This window comes from Eleutherodactylus coqui, chromosome 4 (assembly GCF_035609145.1).
Source record: "Eleutherodactylus coqui strain aEleCoq1 chromosome 4, aEleCoq1.hap1, whole genome shotgun sequence".
Classification (NCBI taxonomy): Eukaryota; Metazoa; Chordata; class Amphibia; order Anura; family Eleutherodactylidae; genus Eleutherodactylus; species Eleutherodactylus coqui.
Window position 1 is genome coordinate 200,308,246 of NC_089840.1, and position 7,776 is coordinate 200,316,021.

The 7,776-nt window shown below is 40.8% G+C and overlaps 1 protein-coding gene across 1 annotated transcript in view; it reads right to left on the minus strand.

Annotated features, from left to right (window-relative positions):
- SCD (stearoyl-CoA desaturase) overlaps nt 1–7,226 on the minus strand; it is a 30,329-nt gene extending 23,103 nt beyond the window's left edge. Inside the window, exon 1 of the mRNA XM_066600549.1 lies at nt 7,024–7,226. The gene's annotated coding sequence lies outside the window, so the exon portion shown is untranslated. The remainder of the gene's footprint in view (nt 1–7,023) is intronic.
- Nucleotides 7,227–7,776: the final 550 nt, after the last annotated feature.

Consider the following 7,776-nt stretch of genomic DNA (forward strand, 5'->3'; position numbering starts at 1 on the left):
CAGTGGCTATATCCTTGCCCATAGGCCTCAATATATTATATTCTTATACATAGGAAGCAGAATTAATAGTCGCCACTTACTCATTTTGTCCCTGCCCTTTGCATAATTAAACCCACCTACAACTTGGGGCCACTTAACGATTTTTTCCAGGGCTAAATTAAGTTCCCAGTCCAGACTGGTAATCAGAATAATCCCTGCATAACCAATCCTTCTGACGTAATCAGTGATATATTGGAATATTAACCCTTTCCAATCCAATTTTGGATTTAGGGTTTCCTAAAAGACTTTCTCTTTTTGCTGTTGTACAACAGTGCCATCTGCTGGCTAAAGCCAATGTGCGTGCGCCAGAGAGGCTCCAACAGCAGAGTGGCTGGCAATAGACGGTAAGAATACCCTGTCGGACGTCTTCTGACATTGGAGCTGTACAAGCTTCAATCAGAATGTAGGAAGACATCAGACAGTGGATTGGAAAGCGTTAAATACATTTAGGTGCATGTCATTCTGGCTGCAAACATACTAACAGGATGAAACAGCGCTCTACAGGCGTCAAGATGTATACAGACACGTGCAACTTATAAAGCTTATAACATATTACTTCATGCAAACTATATATACAAAGTTATTGTTTATAGTAGAAAACAACACATACTGCACCCAACAGAGCTTGCATGTCTTTGTGCGCACCAGTCGTACAGCCTCTGTACATTACCACGCAGGCTCCACACACATGGCTCTGTTGTTACTGCCATACAGTATTTATTCATTCACACGAATATGTTTTTTTTTTCTTCAATCACTTAACTCAAAGTACCTTTTCATTTTTGTGTTTTAAAAAGCTAAAAAAGGAACACTTTATAACAGACTTCATGTCAATTCACATATCTTGAGTCAGCTGCTGTGAAAGGAATTTATAGCACAAGTTAAAAAGCTTTGATGTGTGGTTATTGAAGTGATATAACTTCTAGTGGCATGTTTGGGCATCAAAGAGCAATTTCAACTAGATATTATTTATACATGGATGCAATTGGCATTGATTTATAAATATAGCATTAGGGGGCGCTAAATGTTTTTTTAATGGGCCATGATGCTTTGCAGGGTGGTGCTACTTACAACTTCATCTGGTATGAATACATCTTTGAGCCATTTTATTGACTTCCATTTGGGTGAAGTTTAGTAACAACTATCCTGAGTAGATATTTTCTTTAAAAGTAGGGTTTGATTTTACCTACCCTCATCCCATTATTAAATCTTGTGGCTGTCATTGCTATTGTAAAATATGGCTTTAGGTAATGTTTAAAATAAGGATTAATAATGCGTGATAGGCCATCAATAGTTTAGTCCAGGAAAGCCCCTTTAAATGTTTTATCAATGGAGGGAAATACTTAACCAATCCAGTCTGGATCCAGTGGTGCCGTCACACTTCCACCACTGTATCATGTGCTGCGGAGTCTCTCCCCCATTTCGTTGTCAGTGACATCATTGCATCTACTCATTTCAATAATTAAACCAGCCCTCTTCTCTGCCATGACCGATTCAGAGACTAAGAAGGGGGCTGGCTTAATTACAGAAATGAGCCAAATAGTCAGCCCCTTTGGATGATGGAACCGATGAGAGGGGAAGGAAGACTCCATACCACATGACCTAGTGTCAGAACTGGGCCGGAAGAGAAGGGATGACGGTACTGCTGGTCTGAGAATAGATCAGGTATATCCCTCTCGGAATAAACCCTTTAATGTATGATGTTCCCAGACAAAACATTCCAGACTGTGAGTGCAGTGCAGACGTCTATGAGAAGGCAGGATATGATGAATATGATGGTTGTTGGTTGCTGAAGAGTAGAGAGATAAAATGTAGAGAGGTGCAGCACTATGGAGAGTTTTGTGAATGAGTAATAAGGTAATTTGTATTTAATTCTAGAAGAAATAGGTGATCAATGACAGAGAGGAAGCATTATCTTAACAACTGGAGAGAAAGATCAACATAGCGCTTTCATGATTAACTGAAGTCTGTTTTTAGAAAGCCTAGTTATTAAAAACGACATTCCAGTTTTTGGACAAAATTCCTTTCCGGGGCAGAGGGAGAGGGCAGTATATTACCTGCATTTGTTCTCCTCTGCCATCCTTCCGATTTGTCAGGCCAAGTTTTGGGCAGTCCAAAACAGCCAAAGCAGTCTTCAAACCACCTAAACCCCACAGTGCATTGGTAGCATTAGATGACCAATGCACTATACCTACTCTAGGATCGACCAGAGCTGCTCGGAGAGCAGTACACAATGTACGTTAGGTAGTTATAAAATTGCCTTGTAGATCTTGGACAGCCAAAAATGAGAATAACAACTGCAGGTAATATATGCCCTACTCCCCCAGTCCGGGGATAGAATTTTTTCCCTTAAATGAGATAAATTGGTTTCTACCTCACCACTGATGGTGGTGGTGGTGGTGGTGGTGGTGGTGGGGTAATAGGCTGAACTGGAAGGACCTATGTCTTTTTTTTGGTCTAACATACTATGTTACTAATTTTGTCCTGAAACCAGAGGGTCGCTTTAATGTGTAAGGCTGAAGAAAGACATATGTCCTTCCAGTTCAGCCTATTACCCCCCAATGTTGCTCCATAGAAAGGCAAAAAAAATCCCAATGAGATAGAAGCCAATTTTCCTCATTTTAGGGGAATATAATTCCCTCCCAACTTCAATTTGGCAATCAGAATAAATCCCTTCTTCAACAACCCTTCTGAGTAATCAGTGACTATAACCTGTAATTTAATGAAAAACAATAGTAAAGGGGAGACGTTGGATTCGTATTTTAGCAACGTTGATAGTGAGGTAAGGAAAGATGTACCAAATTACTATTCAGAACACAATATGACCTGATGAAGCCTTTCGTTGCTCGCATATAGCCTTCCCATGTAGAACTAACCCATGCTGTGTGTTGTGTATGATTTACAGAGAAGTTTTACCGACAACAACCATAAACTGCGGTTACTTTGAGAACACAGAAGTCATGCGGTTCTTCACTTCCTACTGGTTGGGTAATTGGAGTTCAAACGCTTGCATTGCATTTGGACTGCTGCAGTTAAGAAGAACTAGGTCAGTAGGCTAAAGTGCAATATACTGTTATGCCTTCATTTATGAAAATATCTTCTTGTATCCAGTTCTAGAGAAATGCGGGTTTGATAACGAATGTGCCGAATCGTTAGTTCTGACTGAACAGAAGCCACCTATTTCTCTGATGAAAGGACAGTTTATTCTTATTTTTTTATAAGAAATGCAAGATTTGCCTTAATCTGTTTCATCTACGATATCATGTGAAGCAGTAACTCAACCTCAAGATGGGCCCTCTGTAGTTCTACGGGTTTGACATTTTCCGTGGGCAGAGAAAAATGACTATTATTATAAGCAATAATTGATGACTGTCATATGGAATAGTTTACAGGGAAGGTGATTATTTCAGGATGGCACATGAAGTATGAAGTCACTTCAGGGAAGATTGAAGTGTTTGACAGGTGGTATTCTACTGCAATCTACCTGAGCGACATAGCAACAGAGGCACAAAATATGATATTGTAGTCAACCGCTAGCTCATCTCTAGTTATAGTAGATCAAATATGGACAAACTACTTCAGACTTAAGGAACCATTTAGACCAATTTTTGTTTTTACTTTTCGTGGCCAATGCACAAGAATCCCATAGTTACCAATGAAACCTAAAAATGTAGGCGCCAGTGGGGAATCTCTAAGCATGTTGGTTGCCTGGCACATGGGATTGCTCCACACCACTGGCGTGACTATAGAGGATGCAGGGGATACAGTTGCACCCGGGCCCAGGAGCCTTAGGGGGCCCATAAGGCCTCTTCTCCATATAGGGAGTCCAGTACTATGAATAAAGCATTATAGTTGGGGGCCCTGTTACAGCTTCTGCATTGGGGCCCAGGAGCTTCACGTTACGCCTCTGCTCCAGACCTATAATAGCAGGATTATTACATTTCACCTTTCACTGCAGATTTTTTTCCTGGGCACCACAATAAATGCATTTAATTTACATTGTACTTGTGGTTTGAAGGCACACAGAAGTATACTAGGGAATATGTAACCCTCTAAGACTATGATCACAGCGCATTTGATTGGTGCATTCAGTATATGCATCAAGAAAGAGCATATGCAACTGTATCCCATAGACTTGCATATGTTGGGTGTTTATATTCAGCATGTACATCAAGCAATTTTTCTGGTATTTGCACAAGCAGAAGGGTTTTTTTTAGTTAGTGAAGGATATCTAAAGGGAAAACAAATTCCCTTGCATTGCTCATGGAACCCCTCTATGTATAAACCAGGCCAGAAAATTTTTGTAAATTAATTTTCTAGAAGTACTACACACCATTATTAGCATTTACAAGTCAATGTCTTGTAAAGAGTATCTACTGTATAAAAAATTAATATCACTGTGTTTTATAGTACCCCCTGAACAATGCCTCCAACTACCATTCTTGGCGCCATTTAAAAGCATGTATCATATGTTAATTATAATGCCTCCTGGCCTGATTGGCTAAGAGGCAGTGTGCAACCACAACAATTGTGGATCAAAACTAGGCACAGCTGTATTTAATGCATTTCACCAAAAGGAAGCCATGGCTGTAGCCCTATCACTAAGGTCTCATTCTAACGTCTCTGCTAGGGCCTTTTCGAAACATCTGTAAGGACTTTAACAAACTCTATACAGATGTTGCCCTCAATCAGATTTGAACCTATGACTCCAACACAGCAAGGCAGCAGTACTTACGATTGAACCACCATACTTGTTCTTCCTTCTCTAGAGGAGGAAAACGAGAAGAACAAGAAGAAGAAACACAAAGACAACATACAAACTCCATGCAGACGTTGTCCTTTAGATTTAAACCTAGGACTTCAGTACTGCAAGCCAACAGTGCTAACCACTGAGCCACATTCACTGAAGAGCCACCACTATCATCATTGTAATGCAGGTGTCCTAAGGGGAGCACAAAAACCTCCTGTAGTGCAGATGGGCAGTATCTACTGTCGTAAGGGCTCGGTTCGCTCATCTCTACTGGGCTGCATAAGAAAACTGATCCGTTTCCAATGCTGAAAAACAGGAGTTTTGACGGATCCATTTTATAAGTCTACCAAATAAATGAAAGGAATGCTTTGTGCCTATCTCTGTTTGCTGATTTTCTCTTTTTAGTAAAACTGGATCAGTTGAAAAAAACACTAGTGTGAACGTAGCTTTATGGTAAATTCCACAAAATATTGTCTCAAGTACAACTTTAGTGAACCTACCTTTTATTTGTCCCCTACATGAAATATCTGGTGTCCTTACAAGTGTGAAAGATCATGCAATAATCTTGCAGAGCTACCGGAATATCGAGTTCACCAATGCTGCACTCCAAGCCCATCAGGATAATGCAGGCTGTGGTTAAACAGCCAGTAACTGCAGACAGGACCGCATCAGGGAATTGAAGTTACCTGCTGCTTATCTGCTCAATTATTGATCACCCCCTCTTGTAGCGAGAATATTAGTATATATTCAGAAATCGCCTATTTATGGAGTTCCTGATCATATTCATGTAAATTCGACAAAGCCAATGTACCCTAATATCTGAAAGTACATACCAATAGAAGACATTGTGACGTAGATTGTCTCACCTCAACTCTAAACATCATTCTCTCCTTACGTTCCATGCCTGGCTTATGAATTCTTGATGATATTTCCCCTAAGACAACTTCTGACTCTCTCTCTATAAATACACACTTTTTCATATTTTGCAATGTATACTTCTAACAGACGCAAGAATACGGTTGTAAAACTGACAGATGTGCTGTGTGGCTTTTCCTTTAATGAGCGGGATGAACTCCCACTGATGTTAGATGCTGCATGCAGTAATCCTGACACATGATGTCGCATCAAAACAATTAGCACAAATGAAAAAAATGACTGCAACGCAGTAACATAAAAGATAGTCCTCGAACAAAGGCCTGTTCTCCACAGCTCTCCCTGCACAAAAATGGTCTCCGAATCAATCCAAAATGGGAAATCTACATACTAGAGAAGCAAATGCAAACACAACATAACCAAACTTTCCTGAAATGTGCCATCGTTTCTTGTATACATCATGTATTCAGGCTGCAAACTAGCCCACGTCACTGGGTTAGTCAGGGTAGCAGGCCAGCCTGCGATTTGTGGAGAAGCACAGAAAGGATGGAATGGGATTTAACCGTCGCACACTCTATGCAAAATGGCATATTGTGACCATTTCATTAAAAACATTGCAAGGTTACCCTTTGGCATTGCTTAATGCACCAAATTTCCTATTCTATGTTCACCATTACCATTTCATTTTGTGCCTTGTGCCAGCCTATACACCAGAGGGGGGTGTGACGGTGAAGACAGACATGTCAACAATTCTCTGTCTTATATATGAAGCAGAAATGGGAATCTGCACCCTTAAGATGCCGCACATTCGGTGGATTGTTGTGCACCAACCATCTATTCGTGAAGGAAAGAAGAAGAACTGCAGACTAATACATAAATTATCATCCACAACAGACCTCATTCTCTGTTTATTAATAGATATGCCCTCATCAGGTCTGCTCCATTCATTGCAGATCATACAAATATATTGCTTATGGAATGAATACATATGGAAACATTTGTATCAATCACGAACATTCTAGCTACATTCTAACATGTATCATCTATTTTGCAGTGTCCTGCGTAGCTCACCCTAGTGGAGCATCCAGAAAGCATTAGATGGCGAAAGACGCATAGAAAATTAGAAGATTAATAATGCCAGGGCACCAGGGATGCGTCCTAGATTTATTATGCCCCCATTGAATGAATACAAAGCAGGTAATTAAAAAAAATAGTAAGGAAAAAACCTATTATTCCACAGTGATGTAGAATATGACAGGTTGCATCTCTCTTCATGTCAGATGGCAGGACTGAATGTATGTGATGTATGTCGTCACCCCTCTGCAGGAGCTGCTTGTGCCAGGCAGTCGGTGCATTGGTACCTGCTGTATGTTCTGGATCCTGGTATCTCCGCAGCTCTGTTTGCAGCACTGGGTAATGATCTGTCATGCACTGCAGGGATGGATGCTGCGTACAGACGATGCACAGGCTCTTCAGCAGCTATTGGTTAAGGATATGAAGGCTGCTTGGTGCATGTGATCCCCAGTGGAGCTGTGCCCTGCTGCCTCTGCTGCTGCTGCTGACGGTGAGGGGATTGAAATGATAATGATGTCTGTACATTATTCCAGTAAGAGCACGGCCATTCTATTGGCGTAGTGAAATTTGGTGCCACATGATCTGTACACTTCCATTGGCCGAGAGGCAATCTGCTGACTGCTATGCAAGCCGGAATTCGAACACACACACACACACCTCTCCAGCTCTTAACCCTGTCCACCCCTCAGCATGACTCGTGTGTTGCAGTGAGTTGCAATTCAGTGAAGGTTAGAAAGGATGCCAGCACCTGAAAGCAAATCCTATTGTATTCATGAGACGTTAAAATCACAGGCGTATCCGAAGCGATTCGGAGCACAGGTACTTCATCAGAGCCAACGGTGCAGCAAGTCTAGTATAAAAAAATATCGTTTATAGTAATATAATACAGAGACGTCATGGTTTAGAAAACATAAGAAACGGAAAAAACATCCCTAGCAGGAGTGCAGAAAAGGAAAGAGCGTATATATATATCCAAGGTGTAGGAGAAAGAAACAGAAAATTGAAGTGAATGAGATGATTAGAATCCAAATTTCAGAAGG